The following is a 15,388-nucleotide window of genomic DNA, read 5'->3' on the forward strand; positions in this document are numbered from 1 at the left end:
GGGAAATAAGTTTCTTCATATAGCAAGGAAGCTACACAGGCAGGGTAGAAATTATGTGGCCCACTAGATGTTGAACTTTTAGCATTCTTCATCACTGGCTAAGTTGGCTAGGGATCTTGGAAGCTGCAGTCTAACAACATCTGGACAGATCCCTGACTTCCAGGCCTTCTGTGTAGAAAGTATAAAACTTTCCCCAGTATGGTCAAAATGGATCTCTAGACTAGAGGATCTTAGGCTGAATTTTCCAGTGGCCATGGCTAGTGTAGTTAATAGTAGCAGATCTCCTCTCAAGGTTGTCCACCAGATACCAGTTCCAGGCCCCTTTTAATACCTCTTGCCCTTACAACCCTTAAATCAGTTCCTGGTTAAGTATTTCGGACTCTACAATGAGTAGACAATTGGACAAATGAATGTGTTTTCTGGTGGGTTCAGCATTGTAACTATGTAACCAATCTTCCTCTTTAAAACATTTAATAATAATAATAATAATAATATAATTTATTTATATCCCACCTCTCTGTGCAACACAACTGGTGTGGCTTACAATTAACATAATACAATCCCATAACCTCATATTCCTCCCACCCCTAAAATAGAAATTAAACAGTACACAATTTAAAACATACCTTAAAATGAACAGTAATTAATTTGATGTTAATAACACAAGGAAAAGGGATAAAAGCAAACCATAGCAGAGATATAATGAATAACAGAACATTCAGACAAGCAACATGTAAGCTGCCTTTACACTCATTTAATGTAACTATTTATTTTTTAAATCTATGCATCAGCTTTCTGTAACTTTATTCCCAGACACTTCACTACCAATCAGTCCAAACTAGAACCTAACTCAATGTATCTGAGGAAGTAGACCAAGTCTACCTCAATCTTTTTCACATAGTTAGCCTCAAAGGTGCTACAAGATCCCTTTGCATAGTGATATTCCAGACTAACACGGCCATGTCTATGGATTCTCCATCAAAGCAATTAAGGCATGGTGCCAAGGCAGGAAGGATAGACCTCTAGAATTATTCATGTGCATAAAATGAATTAATTAGTTGAAAAATTGGTTAGTTCTGTGTTTTTCTTTAAAATAAGAAACTTTCAGATTTGCACAGGTTTTTGCTTTTATGAATTTGGAACTTTAAAAATTCAGATGTGCTGGAAATGGAAACTGATCAATCTGTGCATTCAAGTTGGTGGTTTGAACAGTTTAAATTTTTTTAAATGCCTGGCTTAGAGTCCATGAATATTCAGCTATGTTGTGTTGAATTAGAATATCCACCATTTCCCCTCTGAGGCACCTCAGGGTATATATAGCATGGAAAGATAACATGGCCACCTTCATGCTGAGGATGTCTGTATTTACTAAATTTGTGTGGTTTTGATGGGAATTAATTGAAATTTTCAGATTTGTTCATGAAAATGAAATTTCCCTCCTCATAAAAGGATGGAAATATTTGGGTTTTTAATGGCGATGCTGATGATGCTGTGGGAGAAAGTGAATCTGTCAGAGCTGTCCATTTCTTTTGTTTGCTTGTAAGAACCTGACACAGAGATGTCTAAGTCTAGGCTAGCTAGAGCTCTAGAGTCTTTCACAGTGAGCTAAGGCTACACGGTCAGCCCTACTTGCTACATCTCAACCGGCAAAGGTGACAAGAAACAAAATAAAGCAAGAGAATGTTGACCCTGGTGTGATTTCAACACACAACCTTCTGATCTGGAGTCAGATGCACTGCCATTGTGCCACAGGGCCAGCTTATAACATGGCATGACACTGGTATGTAGAAGGCCATAAAAGAAAAAGGAAAATAGCACTGCTTCTAATATGGAGGGCACCAAAAGAGACAACTATGATTCCATCAAAGCTGCCATTAAGGTTCAGGTACAAAAGACAGACTGGGAAAATGTCAGGGATGATGGGAGTTGTTGCACATAACTTCAGGCTGTAACTCCACATCAACTTGGTAAAGCTGAGCTGACCAGTTTTGGTCAGTGGTTGTTGTGTTGCTAATGTAGCAGAGTTGCAGAGTAGATGCTGAAGGTCCTGACAAACCTCTTCAAACTCTCTCTCTCACTTATCTGGATATCTCCATCTCAGGATTTGTTGGTCCTTGTTCCCACTGCTTGGCACTGCTTCCAGCAGTGAAGAAAACACACAGTTTGTAGTCTAAACAAGAATACTACTTTATTCTGCTACCTGGTTAAGTACAACTAATAAAATAACAAAAAAACTTTGCAACACATTGTCTAAGCCCTATAATGCTTCAAAATTCCCACAGCTTACCAATTCACCAAACACCCAACAAACACATGGACAAGACTGGCAATTATTGTTACTGTTAGTTGCCACCCACTGGGTGTGTACTTTCACATTGATTGGTTGACTTTACTCTCCCCAGACCTAAGTCCAACCCCTAACTATGATGGTCTTGCCCTTGAGACATGTTTCAGGTGTTATCAATGTTTATTCTTACGTGACCTTGATTTCCAAGTCTTATTGCTTTAACTATCTTTGCACCTGTGAGTTTCTTTATACAAGCCTTGCTATACTAAAACCTTTCTTAATTAGAATAAATTTTCTGTCTCTTTGCTTCTCACATACATCTTTTCATTTCAATTACTGCATGTCCCATGTTCCATTTCCTGACAGAAAATTGTTAATGTGGCTCCAAGTTGATAGAAAGGATTGATGGAATTTCCATTCATTCTGGTATATATTTTTAAACAAAATAAGAACTTCAAAATGGTACTTAAACATTTTTTAAAAAATAACTTTTAAATGTCTGTCAAAGAGTCCCTGAATATTCAACTATGGTGTCCTGAATTAAAATGCCCACCATTTCCCCACTGAGACACATAACCTTTAACAGTATACATAGCAAGGAATGACAACATGGCCATCTTTATGTTGAGGATGGCTGTACTTACTGAATTTGGTAAGTGGAGATGGCAAGGCTTTTCCTTTGGTTAGTTTTGATGAGAATTAATTGAAATTTTCAGATATTGATGAAAATGAAATTTCAACTGTCATAAAAGGAAGGCAATTTTGGGGGTTTTAACAACAACAACAACAACAACAACAACAACAACAACATAATAGAAGAAAGTGAATCTGTCAGCTTCATCAATTCCCTTTGTGTGCTTGTAGCGAACTGACAAAGAGATTCTTGATTCTTGATCAGAATACTACAGGTCTGATTCTAGGCTAGCTGGAGCCCTGGAGTCTTTCACTCTGAGCTGAGGCTACATGGCCCACCCTCCTTGCTTAAAAAGGGGACAAAAAACAAAACCAAGAAAATCTTGACCCTGGTGTGATTTGAACACACAACCTTCTGATCTGGAGTCAGACGCGCTACCATTGTGCCACAGGGCCAGCTGGAATGTGATGTAGAGCTACAACAGAAATAATTCCAGGACAGCATGCCAGTGTTAAGTTGAATGTCATCAATGACAAAACAAAGTGGCCTTGGCTGAGCTAACTGAGGGCCTCTGCAATGGATCATCGTGCCATAGGGTTTCCTGAGAAGCTGGAGGAAAGGCATGGGCTTATTCAAAACAAGCAGATTAATAGTCATATTAATTGAGATGTCTAGCTTGTAGTTAGAGGAGGTGCTCCCTCAAGTGGTGAAAGTCATCTGTTTGTCATCTCTAAAATGGTGAAATATATTTTTGTCACAGGATGTGTGCTTAGTGAACACTAATATTTAATATGCTTTATTTTGTGATGGCCATTGGAAAGTAAACATGGGTTTAATATGCAAGTCTTATTGCAGAAGCACACTTCTCCCACAGCTGGAGAAAAAAAAGGTTGATCACAGGGAATATATATTCCTTTTAACATTTAGTTTGGGTCTAGAGTCTCATCAGACTGGCTTTTACTTCACATGTACCAACAAGTAGAGTTTCATTTGTTTCTTCCATTCCTGGAATCAGAAGGAAGCAAAATATTTTTTTCTGACTGAATGAAGCAGAAAGCCTAGTGTGTTGAATTTTACATTTGTACTCAACTGCTCACTGCCTGATTGAGCACCTATGCCATTGCAGTGTCCTTAAAAATACTGTATCTAATAACTATAACTGGAAGCTGATTGATTATGCACATGGTTTCTGCAAGAAGTCCACTAGTGTAAGAAGTGCAGTGCTGCCTGGCTTGAGTGCCACAGGGTGATCCCTATTGAAGCTGCTCTGTATGGCAAGCAGCACACTCAGAGCAGTGTCTGGCCGCATCCCCAAAGCCAGATTCATAGTGATTACAGCAGCACTGAGATCCCTGGAGAACCCTAGCAGATATTGATGCTGATGTCACCATTTTATTTCTTGCTATGAGAATATAATCAGTTGCTTATCCAATCCTCCCTGCTTGCAGGGAATTGTGGAAAAACCATGTGAGCAGCTTCAGTGGCTTTACAGTAAGTTGGAGGCAGTTTTTGCTGCTGCACAGTGAAGAAGAAAATGCCAGGCTGAAAAAGGACATCCACACACATAAGGAACACTTATACATGATTATATACCTAACACAATTCTGGCTATTATTATTCACATGCACAGTATAATGTGGACAAGATTGCAAAGGGATTCATTACAGCCCATCCCAAATACTATTATACAAGATTGCATATTATACCATTTCAGATGGTTTATTTACATTTCTTATTATCTATGTATTTATAGGTTCTTTTTGTAAAAGAAAGCAACACCCAAAATAGGAAAATAGCCTATTTAAAAAAGGAAAAATAAAAACTCCCCAAAACATTTTTGTCTCATAAAAGTGACAAGGAAGGAAAACAACTAAGTGGTTATTGTTGTGCAAAGGTAGTAATATCACATTATATTATTTTAATAGAAGGCCTGGTGTTAATGCTGCCATATATATTTCTTGCAGCTCATGGAAAGGTTTGTAACAGACTGCTCAGTCATCTCATTTAAAATCATTACAAATGTTCATATAGAAGATCAAATGAAATGCTCAGTGATTCTCAGTCAAGTCATTGGTGGGCACCAAAGAATAAAATGGCAATTAACATTAGGAATATGTCACAGATAATTTGATACTGCTTTAAGCAACTTAACCTCTAAGCCCTCAAAGCTAAAATGATGGCCTGATGGAATTTATCTTAAAATGCCTTAAAAATAAAATAAAAATGAAGGTACAAATGAACAGCCGATCAAAAATAACTCTTGTCTAGCAATATATACAAAGAAAAATGGTGAAGTAGTGTGCATATTTAACCTTCCGACCTCGATTTAGTTACTGTATGAAAAACATTCCAGATGCAAGTCAGACTCAGAATGTTTTACAGACACCCATTCATCTGATTCAATCCAATTCAACCAAAATGGTTTCAGTTTGGTGATTAACCAAAATATGACAATCTTTGTTGAGATCTTTGTTCTCAGAAAGGTTATATTATTATTATTATTATTATTATTATTATTATTATTATTATTATTATTAACCTTTATTTATAAAGCGCTGTAAATTTACACAGCGCTGTACATACAATCTTTTTAATTGGACGGTTCCCTGCCCTCAGGCTTACAATCTAGAAAGACACGACACAGAGGGAGTGGTGGTGGGGAAGGGGCATCTCTAGTAGAATGAAAATTTACTGCTCCACAATATAGAAGATGATATGAATGCTAAACATAGCAATTCAAAATGTCAAACAAGATCGAATTAATAACATGGTTGTTATGATCCATCACCAATAAATCTGACAAAATCTGATTTCCCCCCCAGATTTTGGAATATTTGCAGAGAGAAGTCTTAACATAAATTAACCAAAGCCTGTAGGCAGAGCAATATAACACATGTAGTGTAAGACAAGCAGCAGCTAAGTGAAGCTAAACTAGTATAAACAGTATCACAAAGGCAGATAGATAATTCACGTTAGTGTAAGCCTAAAGGTTAAGGTCTGTAATACATATGAGAGTAATCAAAAATTACTGCCCATTTCATGCTTGGTACAGTCTTAAAGACATGTGCCCTTGAATAAATATGGTGAAGAATTGTACAAGCACTAGTGAAAAGCTATGATATTGACATACTACTACTTTCAGAAAGGTGAAGCTGTTTCAAGAGGATATTCTTCAGTAATTGGAATAAGATAATGTTTCCCATAATTATCCATAATTTTTCATCGTATGTTTCAGACTCAAAGTTGCTGGCACCTCATAGATAAAGCTGGCAGTATTTGATTTTGTAAAGACCAATTATTTAAAACAGACATGAACTGTGAAAGATGAAAGGGGGCGGAGAATCACAGATTTTTGGTGTCAGGTTGCGGCAATGTGTATGCAGTGAACAATGATATAAATCTTGATCTTGAAAAAAATATTCTGGTTGGTTGTATTATTTACTTATGCAAAAGTTCCCTGATTAATTTCACATGCACATAGTGTTAGTTTTGGATAATAGGTTCACTGAAACATGTTCAACGTCTCATTCTTTGTTGTTGTAGGAACCTGCCCTCTCTATCCATGCTATTTTGCCTCTAGTGCCATTTATTTTTTTGTTAAAGAAGTAATGCGCAGAAATGCATGTACTTTGTTAACCGAGGTATACTTCTACTATATTTGATCTTATATAGAGTTTCTTCCTTAACAATTATTTATGTACACCCATACTCAGGTGAGCATTAAGCTTAGTCATAAATGGTGTTAGAAAATAGGAAACTTGGAAGGGCCTAGTGCTGCCACAGGGTTACCATTAAGCTGAAGTAAACTTGACAGTGGTCAACAACAAGCACTGCCAAGCAAAGAATGCTTATCTTGAAGAGGTCCTAAATGTAGATACAGTATATTCATCATAATGTCCTTGTTCCTCTCCCCCAAGAAACAGGTAATGTTGTTAGTAGTAAGTTACACCCAAGCTCTGGATTAGGGTAAGGAACAAAACAAACCAACCAAGAAACACCCAACCCTGTCTCCAGCCTGCTTAAAGCTGCTCAGAAAGATTATTGAAGTTGTCTTGCCTACAGATCAAACTGTGCTGATAGTGACAATGTCAGATTTAAAGAGTTATATGTGAAAAATGCTATTTGCAAGATAGGATCTGTGGTTCTAATTGAAATTCTATTTTCAGTGAAGTATGACAGAACATTTTGCCTGCCTCTGGATGAAACATTTCTATATTTTAATGATAAAGTATCAATGTGGCAGATGGGGAGGGGAGAGGGACAGAGAACAATATAACCTGACCTTTTATGCAAGTTCAGAGGCAATTAACAATAACATGGTTTGCCAGATACGTATGTGTGTGGGTGTGTGTGTGTCTCACAAATCTTTTTATGCAAAAAAAAAAATCCCACTTGTGTTTCTGGACCTCCTGTGTTGTTGTTGTTTTGTCCCCAATATTGGCTTAGACTAAAAACAATCACAATTTTTATTTTTGTACAGGGAAAAAACAATTTGCATAATAAACTAGTTTCCAGAAACATTCAATTTTGTTTGTGTAAAAAATTCTAAAAACGTTTTGGGATATGTAAATATGAAGCAAGACTCTGTGTTATTTTTGTTGAGCAGGTCTCCTCAATGCCAGTAATCAATTTTCACATATTATGCTGTCATTCTCTACATTTGTGAGATATTAGAAAACATTATAAGAAATGCTACTGAACTATATAAAAACAGGAAACATTGTTTTGCCTGTATTTTTATTCATTCATCTATAGGGAGATGAACTCTCTTGTGGAAGGCATTTTCTGAAACAATCATGGTCATGCAAACAGCTTTCTATACCAAAATTGTATTGTGACCTAGATTTTAAGGAAGAACAAAACAAACATAGAGAAAAATGTTCAAACCAGATGTGTGGAAAAATCAAATACAAGAAAGAAATTCTGAGTAGTTTATTGTTGCTGCTATACCTTTCTTGGAGAAAAGAGACTTCCATTCTAAGGTGCAACAAACTTGAGATTCCAACCCACAGGGGGAATTACCTTAGACCCACCAGAAATTGTCACTAATGTCACTGTTCATCTTTTCTTAAGTTCTCTGGGGGAATCTATAGAAGGCTAGTAGCATAATAAAATCTGATGACAGAGGAAAGAATCTTTATATATTTATAAACTTTTCTCAAAGGTGAATATCAAATAATATCAGCTTGTGAGACAAAAACCTTGTGTTCATGGATACCTAGTTCTGGACTGTGTAAGTTGCAATGAATGAATTCAGGAATCTTTAATGCAGGACAATGGCGGGATACAGACCGCCAATGGGGCAGTCTGGCCCTGCCCCTTTCCCGGAGTATCGGGGCTTCAGTGGCTACACCGGCAGCCGCTGAGGCCCCGATCCGCCGCATTTTGGCTGCGGGGAAGCGGCAAAAGGCCGCTTCCCGCAGCCAGAAAAGGGTGTCCCTGGGGCTTCAAGCCCCAAGGACACCCCATGGCAGCGGGGAGCAGAGAAGGGGCCGCTTGGCCCCTTTCTCTCGTTTAGTCCGCTGGGCGCAGCCTTCAGACAGCTGCGCCCAGCGGACTAAACCCGAAAGGAGCTTATGAACGGAGCTCCTTCCTGCTCCGTGTCCAGGGCGCACTAAGCGCCTGGCGCGGAGCTACTACGTCATGGCCGCGCCACCCCGTCTAGAGCGCGGCGCGGCCATGATGTACTCACGGCGGCGGCCGTGCGGAAGGCCGCCGCCGTTTAGTGCGTGTTCGCCACGCACTAGGGTTGGCGGTGCGGAAGCACCGCCCTTTCGTACCCTAGTGCGTGGCGAACACGCACTAAACTGCTGGTCTGTAACCGGCCCATGCATTCTTTTTCTCTCTAACATCATATTCGATGTAAGGGAAAGTATCTGGTAAATACATTAAAAATACCAGATCTGGTCTTCAAAATTAAGAAAGAACAATGGGAGACCCCAAACAAATGACAGGTGCTATATTTGAAATATAGGAATTGGCAACCCACCTCTGAGTATACCTTGCCTTAGGAAACCATGTGAAATTCATGGGGCCTCCATAAATTGACAGTTGACTTGAAGGCATATGTCTGTGTGAGCTGTGTGCCTTCAAATTGTTTCTGACTTATGGCAAATGTAATGCAAACCTGTCATGAGGTTTTCTTGGCAAGAAGGCATATACAGTGCCCACTGTACACACTTTTCAGTATTGACACTAGAAGACCTCAACATATTTCTGGAGAGAGAGAAGTACATTTATTACTGTGAGATTAATATTCATCCAGAGGCTAACATGATTGCTCTCAAATGCACTGTGTGGCATTTTATTAATCACTATTTAATCTGACCAGTTCCATGTGATTTTAATACCTGAAAAAATATCACCTTTCATGTTTATTAGAAATATAGTTGAGTTTTTCTAAAAATGCTGCAGATGTTCATTGAACACATGCTGCCAAGAGCAGAGTTGTATTCATGGCTCTTATTAACAAATCAGGAAATTTGCAAGAATGAGTGCATTACTGATTATATCAGATGAGTGCTGTTTTGAAATGGAGTGCTCCTCACAAAGAGCCAAGGGTAATGAGTGTTCTTCAGTACAACATCTGTTTTGTTGAATGGGATATGTCATGTGCTTCTCCAGTTTAGTCACCAAGGTGTTGATATTATTATTGACATCATATACAGCAACATACTCTCGTTCCCTGTCTCCCTGCCCTTCATCATTATCTGGTTGTTTCACAGTAAGGACAGCCAATTAATCTCAGTCATAGCAAAAAGCAGGAAATAAAAAGAGGTCATCTTTGCAGTTTTGTTTCATTAAATGTAGACTGAGGGGAAATGTGCAGTAGCTGATGATCAAATTTGGGAGTGGAAGACAGAATGAATGAAATGTGTCATTCCTGATTTCTCCCAGTTTTAAGAAAATCAGAACTCCTCTATAGCTTTCTTAAAGGAGTAAGTGGAGAGATCTTGTAGCACCTTTGAGATTAACTAAAAGAATGAAATTGGCAGCATGAGCTTTCGTACACTTCAGTCTACTTCCTCAGATGCATTTGGTGGAGTGGAAACCTGGCACAAACATATATATGGACATAAATCAGGCATTAAGAATAAGAATACACAAAAAACCAATGGCAGAACATTTCAGTCTCTCTGGGTATTCCATCTTAGACCTCAGAACAGCAGTCATTGAACAAAAGAACGACAATGGTAGATTGGAAAGAGAAACAGAAGAATTGGAATTCATCCATAAACTACAGCCCCTCAGCAATAGACTGAACAAAGACAATGGACACCCAAACAGTGGCTCGCCACTTTAGGCTTGGGTGTAGAGTTTGAGGCCGCCCATGACTACAAGCCATGTAGTCCTGAATTGGTCTGTACAGAGAGGATTCCCTACCTGCTATTAACTTGCTAAATGTTGCTATATATACTTAACATGCTATTGAAAAGAGACAAATGTAGATGAAGCTCCCCATCCCATGTCAGACCATTAGTTCATCTGTTTCACTATTGTTCACTTCAGTTGTGGAAGAGTGCTCCCCAGGCTATTGTGTGTCACAACAGTTCCCAAGTTCCCCAGACTGCCCCTTTTCTTGGCAAAAAAAGCAAAGCAAAGCAAAGAAAGTGAAAGCCCATTCCTAGATGACTCTTAGAAGAGGTGATTCACATTTGATTATTATTATTTTTTAATTTTTTTTATTAAACATACAAAAACATACACTTACGTATAACAATCCGTATAAACATATACACATACATACAGATATTACAGTACTACCATTTCGGGTAGTATAATATATACTGCCTTTTGTACTGTTTTTACTGAAACATTTTTCTTCTTCCGATAAGATTCCTCACCCTATAATGTTGCTATGAATAATTTCCCATATAATTTTGTATTTTTAAGTTAAATATACTTCCTGTTAGCCTAGAAAAATTTACATTATTTAAAACATCTCTAAATTAAACATTAACATAGAGACCATGGAAACGTGTTTGCATAGTTATATTCCATGAAGTGGTATAAAGTTGATCTTTTAATTCTAATTCTCAGCTTTACTAAATTATCATACATTAAGTATAGAGACGAGGTAATAGGTGGTGTAAATAGAGAAGAGAGAGGAAAGGACAGGTAAAATATACTCTCTATATACATCCCCGCCCCCCCCCTTTCCCTTTTTATTGTGTCTTCTTGTTTTCCCAGTATCTTATCACACATGTCCAGTCTTCTTCGGTTTCTTCTTGAGTTTTCCCTTTCATCAGAGCTGTCAGTATATCCATCTCCATGGCTTCGTATAAGTTTGAAAGCCAATCTTCTAAATTAGGTATCACTGGGTTCTTCCATGCCCTAGCAAGAATGATCCTTGCTGTCGTGACCATATATAAGATAATACATATAGATTTTCTCTCTTTTTCTTTTTTCAGGTCTGAAGTCATGTTCAATAAAAATAGAAATGGATCAAAGGGGATGTTAGAGCCCAAAATCTCACACATTGCCCCGTGGATTTCCCCCCAATATTTTTCTGATTCTCTGCATGTCCACCATAGATGGAAAAAATTTGCATCTATTTTTTTACATTTCCAACATGTTGCATCGTGTTTTTTATATATCAAGTTAATTTTATGTGATGATATATGCCAACGATGCAGCATTTTTAAGAAATTTTCTCTGTAGTTCTGACAAAGTGTAAAGTTATTCAATTCCCGGCAAGTTTTTTCCCATTTTTCCACCTCTATAGTGATTCACATTTTAATTAGTTCACAGGGCCTTCCTGTACTGTTTAACATTTAACGTCCCAATATTTATGGGGCCAACTAAAAAAGCACAAAATCCATCATGCAAGCTTTTTAGATGGCCCCAAAAAGGTGTCACCATTTTGTGGGTTCTGTAGTTTAGTTGTATTTTGCTGCATGGCCAACATGGCTACACAGAATATGTTCTCTAGATTTAAATATCGAGTTTTACAAAATAAGAAGTACACTACCATCTACATATAGTCCGTTCAACCCCTGATCACCTGAGGAGCAGAAAAATGGTCACTGGAGTTATTTCAGTTTGCCATACTCCTGGTCTACATTGACTGGCAGTGACTCTCTATTGTTCCACGCAGGGATCTTTTTCTAGGACTAAGCCATCTGCATGTAAAACAACTATTTCTCCTATTCACCTTTACCTGGGAATAGGGGAGGTTACCCTGTAGATCTTTCAGACAGATCTTGCATTCTAAAAATAGTTTGGCCTTGCAGAACTGAATCATGTTAGACTGATTGTTCTCAAATAACAATAGAAAAAAGAATAATTTTTGTAAAGTTTTATTTTTGGCTTTCTTCTACTCAGATAGCAATCAGTTTCCAGATTCCTTTCAGATTTCAGCACAAGAGTGATTCCTTGGCAGTTAGTAATAAAAGATTAATCTTTTTTGCAAGCACATGCAATGTAACTATCACAGAAAAACAATATACATTACACCCCTTGATGCTTTTTAAAATATAAAGTTACTAAATGGAGAGGTGCCATGCCTTTAAGGACTTTATTATCATAACTGTGGTTTGCCCTGCAGACTCTACACAAAGCAAATATAACCTAATAAAAAGAAGCCCTTTCAAGCAAAAATAAAATCTTTTGAAGTAATTTTCAAACTGAATGGGGCATCTTAGATGCATTTTAGACTTATTTCACAGTGTTTCTTCATAAATATGTTCATTATTATTATTATTATTTTAGTGAAGAGTTACTTTAAAAGTAACATGTTTTCAGTACTCAGGACAGTAATTGAAAAGTAATCATTAGTCATTAATCATTGTGGTGTTTGAAAAGTAACTTGCTGCTGTTATTGCTTGTTGCTTTTCTGCTACTTTTAATTACTCTTATATTGACAGGAAGATGGAACATAGTAGGAAAATCCCTGTCAAAATCTCTCTAAAATTTCCCACTAACTGCAACAAGTATCTAGAAACTGTTGCTTGTGAAGCAACTTCACTACCACTTGCTGCATTATTTTTGAAATGTGACTCCTTAGCATCTTTGTAGCCAAGAAAATTAAGCAAGTTGGTAACTGGTAACCTGATATTTGCAAACTGTGTTACACACAGGCAGGCATGTGATATTATAGGGCATAGAATGACTAAGCACCTATAGCCCACATCCAAAATTCCAGTCAGGAAGATGGCATGGGGGAAATCTCTGCTGTCTATTCTCCTTTCATCCTCTACCCATACCTTCTCAAACTAGAAAGTCTGAACAAAAATTGCAGTTGTATTCTGCTGAATTACAGTTATAGTTGTTTGCATGATTGGTGCCTCTGACTGTATTTGATTCCCAATCAAGCAGATCACTATAACCTCATTTGGTTGAATTCAGTAACAATCATTGTTCAGAACTTCTCAGTCAGAACAGACCAACTAGATCATGTGTTCCCACTACGGTTGCAGTTTTGAACATCTGAAGAAAGCTATGATTCATGCACACCTAATTGTAGAATTTGTCATCACAAAATATTATGATGGCTGTCAGAATAGGCAGCTTTGGACATATTCAAGAAGGATTTGGCTAGAAGGGTACTAATCATAATGAGGAGAATCTCTTCCCGTATGAGGCAATATAGTACTACAAATCAGTTGCTGGGGATCAGAAACAGGAGGGAGCTGTTACATTAATGTACTGACTGTAGCCATGTAGTTCTGCACCTTGTTTGCCATTATGTGGATGGAATGCTGTTGAAGTTGGGTCTTTGGTCTGGTCTAGTGAACCTCTTCTTATGTTACTCCTTCATGTGGTTGAAACAATACATGTAGTGACTTCAATAGGTTTTATAATTTGGTAGCTGTTGCCCACACAGGACCTCTTAATATTAAGTAATATAGTGGGCTTTCCTTGTATGACCCATCTATGCAGATGCAACAGATGCAGCAGCCATTAGTCTGAAGTGGGCACACCATACTGCTAGCATTCTTGGAGTCACCCCACCTGGAAATTGCATCTGGCATGAGAAGAGGTAAATAGAGTCATGTATCTTGCCATCATGTCCTCTGAAATGTGCCTATTTCACACCTTCCCTTCCTTTTTGAGAAGATCGGATTTCATAGCATACAGAGATACATATCAAAGGCTCTGGTCAATCTGGACCATCCAGGCTCTGGTCTTATTTGCCCCAGGGCACAAAAATTTTATTGAAACCCCAAACTTTTTTTTGACCTTGGTCTTATTTCTTTAGTAAGCAGAGGTGCTGTCAGACTGTACTTTACTCTAATTCACCTCTTGAGCATAGTCCCTAACTTCAGCTATCATTGTGCTGGAGAGGAACAGCATCCTTACTGGTACAGTATTTCCATTAGAAGGTCGTAATCCTGTCCTATGCTAACCTCTTTGTTTCTTACCTCTTGTGTGTGTGTGTGTGTGTGATCATTGCAAGTGTATGGTGAACTTCCCCTTTTAAATGAAATACAATTCACTGAGACTTTGTCTATGTGGTTCTTGGCCTCTAACTTCTTTATACATAGAGTTATGGTCCCTGGTTGCATAACCTAGTCTGACACTGAGCTAATTATAATTCCCCTAGTTATTTGGTTACATAGTATATTGGAGTGCAGCTGGTCTTCAACCAGCCTACTAATATAATAGTTAATATAACATTTAATATAACTGTTTTATCAGCCCTAGAACCCTAGGTTTTATGTTTTTTGTTTTTTTGTATACCAAGTGAGATGGCTCTCTTTGATCATAGACAAGCCAAAGTTGTGGTTTTCTTCCTGTATAAGTTAACCAATTGTTTTTATAACCATTGTGTCACAGGCAGTTTTACTACATGAAATATCTGAGACATATCCAACATCATTTCAAAAGAGTTAACATTCCTAATTACCCAACTACATTAAAGTTTTATTTTAAAATATTAATATCCTAGTGATAGCCAGGATCCAGTAGGGTGTTTCCACCGATCAAGCTCCTTTGGTGGGTGGAAGCACAAGGATGGGGACAATACTTGCTACTTTATGCAATTGGCTCCTCTTGAATCCTAAAAATCTGTTCCAGAAATCTGGGAAAACTCACTGAAGCTGGTTTGAGGCCAATACAGATGACTGCAGGAGGGTGGGTGGGAAAGAAAATCCCATTTGTTTTAATACTGGGTGTAGGCCAAAGCAAATCAGAGCTGGAAATTCAAAACACAAGATAAAACCAACCATGAAAGAGAAGCCAATAAAACACTAGCATAAAAATATTAAACTATGAAATGTCTCCAAAGACTTTGCCAACTACACGATAGACATGTAAATGTTTGAGCTATATGCTTTGATAGGGTGTACCATTGTTTGGTTGCTATCTGATGCCCCTGTTCCTTGTAGCTTTTTGTCCAATGTGTGATGATGTGGACATCCTTGGAAGCAGAAGACACAAAGATTGCCAAGCCACTTCAAAATCCTCATGTTTGGTGTGTATTGCTATCTTTAAGAGTCCAGAAAAATACTATTTTATCATCTGCT

General features: G+C 37.9%; 2 non-coding genes across 2 annotated transcripts; both read right to left on the reverse strand.

Annotated features, from left to right (window-relative positions):
• Positions 1 to 1,684: 1,684 nt before the first annotated feature.
• Positions 1,685 to 1,756, reverse strand: TRNAW-CCA. Its single transcript has one exon. It is a non-coding gene; the product is annotated as a tRNA-Trp (tRNA).
• Positions 1,757 to 3,304: 1,548 nt separating this feature from the next.
• Positions 3,305 to 3,376, reverse strand: TRNAW-CCA. The gene has a single exon. It is a non-coding gene; the product is annotated as a tRNA-Trp (tRNA).
• Between the last annotated feature and the right edge of the window lie 12,012 nt (positions 3,377 to 15,388).

Source organism: Sceloporus undulatus, chromosome 5 (assembly GCF_019175285.1).
Source record: "Sceloporus undulatus isolate JIND9_A2432 ecotype Alabama chromosome 5, SceUnd_v1.1, whole genome shotgun sequence".
NCBI lineage: Eukaryota > Metazoa > Chordata > Lepidosauria > Squamata > Phrynosomatidae > Sceloporus > Sceloporus undulatus.